General features: G+C 45.4%; 1 long non-coding RNA gene across 1 annotated transcript; it reads right to left on the minus strand.

Moving 5' to 3' along the window:
* Nucleotides 1–355: 355 nt before the first annotated feature.
* LOC133354829 (uncharacterized) lies at nt 356–3,078 on the minus strand. The gene is made up of 2 exons (XR_009756631.1): nt 2,844–3,078; nt 356–2,657 (listed from the first exon to the last, which is right to left on the minus strand). It is a non-coding gene; the product is annotated as an uncharacterized LOC133354829 (long non-coding RNA).
* Between the last annotated feature and the right edge of the window lie 966 nt (nt 3,079–4,044).

The raw sequence follows: 4,044 nt of genomic DNA on the forward strand, positions 1-4,044 counted from the left end.
CATGCAATATCGTCTCTATCCACTGCTTCAACACGCTGGCAGGGAGTGCAACGTGGTGGATGAGAGTCCCGCAAGACCGAGTCAGATGTGAGCCGTGGATATAAATCGAAACACCGCTGGTCGTGCTCGTAGCGCAGTGTGCTAACCACAGCGCCACCGCCACCCCGCCCCACACGTCTTGCCCCCCCCCCCCCCCATACGACTTCCACCCTTGCTGGCGTTGTTGTTGTAATCGTACGCCGCTGCCAACCCAGCACCCACATTTAATTCTGGTTCAATCGCGAGGTTTGTTTCGTCACACCGACGATCGTCTCTATGTGCCTGCAGCGCTTTCCAAACAATTTACACACAAAAAAAAACCACTTTGCGTTTATTTTTAGGTGCAGCGCTATGCGACTGAACAACAGATTCCACTGGTAACCAAGAAATATATACTGTCAGCTGCCGGCGATTTTACTTCATGATCGCCATCATGATCATCAGCAGCCCTGATCAATCCACTGCTGGATGAAGGCCTCCGCAAGCCGTTGCCATCTATCAGAATCCTGCAATGCACAGTTCCACATGATCGCACCTGCACACGAGCTGATTTCATAACTAATTCTCCACATTGGACGTCTTCGCGGACGCATTCCATCCCTTGACTGCCACTCGATCATAATTATTGACCATCATCATCATCCCTTCGAGCGACAGCTGCTGCCAGAGCCCGATTATTCTTCTTCTTAACACTTTGGTTTGTGCCTTGAACCCGCGCGTGTTTTCTAACCCATGCGCGTGTTCTCATTACGTACACGAAGTGCTCGCCACAAATGCACCACAGTACCTCGCTGATCTCGTCAAGGAGCATAAACAACCGTCACACGAACTCCGCTCATCCTCGCAGCGGCGGATTTTTGGCTCGCCATCGAACAACAGATGGTCACCGCATCGCGCGCTTTCAGACGCGTTTCTGTGACCGTCTGGAACGCTCTTCCTTCTGCCACTGGAGCTATGCACTTTTAAATTACACTTTGTAACAACTTTTTTTTCCTGGCTGGTAAGTGTTATTTCCTAATTGCTTATGCTTAAAAGGAGAGAAAATGGCGATCATTCCCCACAAACTTTGCATTTGAGGCCAGGACAGTGCTATTTTGAAATTTACCTATTTTAAATGAGAAAACGGGCGAATTTGTATCTTTTAGTTCACATAAAGTCAGAAAAAACTACATATGAATAAAAATTGCATGTGTTTAAACTAAAGTAATACAAAAATTACTACGAAAGATTTACAAGTGAGTAGTTTTTCGAGATTTACAATTATACTGTAAATCACGTTCACGAATCAGTCCCCAAATGTAGTCTCCCATCATGTTTTTGTTATACTTTCCGTGGTAGCGGCGTTCAAAGTCCAGTATATCCTGGTGGAAGCGCTCGCCTTGCTCCTCCGAATACGCTCCCATGTTCTCCTTGAATTTATCAAGATGAGCACCAAGGATTTAGACTTTGAGGGACATCCTCCAGCCCATTGTGCCGTAGTTCTTCACCAGTCTCAACCAGCTCCACATATTTTTTGACCTTGTGATTGTCCAGGAAGCCACGAACCACTGCGACAAAGCTGTTCCAAGCCACTTTCTCCTTACTAGTGAGCTTCTTGTGGAATTCATTGCACTCCAGGATATTCTTTATCTGTGGTCCGACGAAGACACCGGCTTTGACCTCTGCCTCAGACAGCTTGTTGAAGAAGTCTTGAAGGTACTAGAAGGCTACCGACTCCTTATCTACAGCTCTGACAAATTGTTTCTTAAGGCCCAATTTTATGTGCAGTGGTGGCATCAGCACCTTCCGGGGGTCCACCAGGGGCTCCCACTTGACGTTGTTCCTCCCCACAAAGAACTCGGTCCGCTGTGGCCAGTCCCGCCTGTGGTAGTGCACCTTGGTGTCCCTGCTGTCCCAATGGCAAAGATATCAGGGAAACTTGGTAAAAACCGCCTTGGAGACCCATCAAGAATGCCACCCTTTTGAAGTCTCCAATGACCTGCCAGCCGTACTCATCATATGGAGCGGAGCACCACGGTTTTGAGGCCTCTGGATGAGCTGCAAAGAAGAAGCGCCACTCAATCTGGTTAAAGGCGATTCCGATTGCCTCGAACAGACTGGTCACATTGTGGCAGAAGCAGAGCTCATCTTGACGGGTGAAGAAGCTGCAAAAAGGTTGGTGACGCTTCCTCTGATCTGCAACTTGCACACTTTCATCCAACAAGTTCCACTGCTTGAGCCTAGACGTCTAAAGCTCGGCATTGGACTTGGTGAGACCAAGATCTCTGATCAAGACGTTGATGTATTTTTGGTTGGGGTAGTATGGGTTTCTCTCCTCAGCCCCACCTCTGAAATTGTCATCTGGATCTACAACGTCTTCCTCGCTCTCTGACTTGCTGTTCTCTTCTAAAGACGGCTGCTTTCTCTCCGGAGGAGTGGGTACGGGGAGCTCATGGCAGTGTAGCACCGGGGCAATGGATGAAGGAAGGTCCGGATATGTGATAGCAGGTGCATTCTTGCCAGTCCGACGTTTATAAGGGTCCACTATGCAGAAGTAGCAGTTGCTTGAGTGGTCAGTGGGTTCCCGTCAAATTCTTGGGATAGCGAACTTCATGGCTCTCTTTTCCCCTCTGTACATCCTACAAAAATACATTTATTTCACCCATGACTAAAGTGTAAGAGATTCTCGCAACATTTTTCATATATTATATATTTTTTCAATAACATTGAAAATTGTAAAACGTTTTAAAATTAAAACTTACAATTTAAATGTTTTTAAACAAATCTTATAACCTAAAATTCCGAGCAACAATTGTCCATCTAACCTTCCAGAGTTTTTTTTTTCATTGCTCGCAGGTGAAATGAGGTGCCCAGGGTTTGTCTTTATCCCCGACAGGAATGCCGAAATATGCCTTGGAGGCCTCACACATTTTAGCAGATGCTTCCACAGAGTACGTTTTCGCTCTTGTCTTGATAAATTGGCCGCAGACATAGCAAAATACGTCTGCCGGATGCTTGCAGCCTCTTGATGCCATCTCATATAAATGCAGATTTGTATCCACTTAGGCTGGAACTGAACTGAACTGGTGGGCTTAAGGCCCCTGTATTTATACTACTATCTATATTACTGGAAAGTTCTAGAATGTTCTAGAAGTTGCTCCAAGTTTACCCAGCACTGAATCTATCTGGAATGTTCTGGAAAATAGATTAATTTCAAAATAACAATGTCCTGGTCATAAAAGCAAAGTTTGTCGGGAATAATAACAAATTTCTGCACTTTTTAGGCATAAGCAATTAGGAAATAACAGTTACTACCCAGGAACAAGAACAATTGTTACACAGTATTTCTAGATTGACAAACTCATTTCTTTTGAACTGCTTTTTGTGTTTGGTTGGTTGTCCTTCCGCGTACTTCCGATTAGGACGGGTGGCTACCTACGGTGCGAAAGAAGTTCCACAACATACATCCGTTCCTCTTTCTTTCTCTACGTGTAATTATAAATACTCGTCTCTCTCTCTCTGTACTTTTCTGCACTGTTCACATTTTGTTTACAATTGCTTTGTCAGTGATCCATGTTTCTGATCCATATTCTAAAGCAGGAATTTTGCAATGACTTAAAATCTCCTTCTTCTATCCACCAATCTTTTGTGCATCGAAGTCCAGTTTACCATACAAGTCCAGTTCACCATGGAAGTCCAGTTCACCATGGGAGTCCAGTTTACCATGGAAGTCCAGTTCACTATGGGAGTCCAGTTTACCATGGGAGTCCAGTTTACCATGGAAGTCCAGTTCACCATGGGAGTCCAGTTTACCATTGGATTCCAGTTCACCATGGAAGTCCAGTTCACCATGGGAGTCCAGTTTACCATGGGAGTCCAGTTCACCATGGAAGTCCAGTTTACCATGGAAGTCCAGTTTACCATGGGAGTCCAGTTCACCATGGAAGTCCAGTTCACCATGGAAGTCCATACTCTTTACCGAAAGAACCAAAGAATATGGATTCCTGCAGTCACGAAAGCTTCAAA

This window comes from Lethenteron reissneri, chromosome 49, assembly GCF_015708825.2.
Source record: "Lethenteron reissneri isolate LAM-NWPU_2019-01 chromosome 49, ASM1570882v1, whole genome shotgun sequence".
Classification (NCBI taxonomy): Eukaryota; Metazoa; Chordata; class Hyperoartia; order Petromyzontiformes; family Petromyzontidae; genus Lethenteron; species Lethenteron reissneri.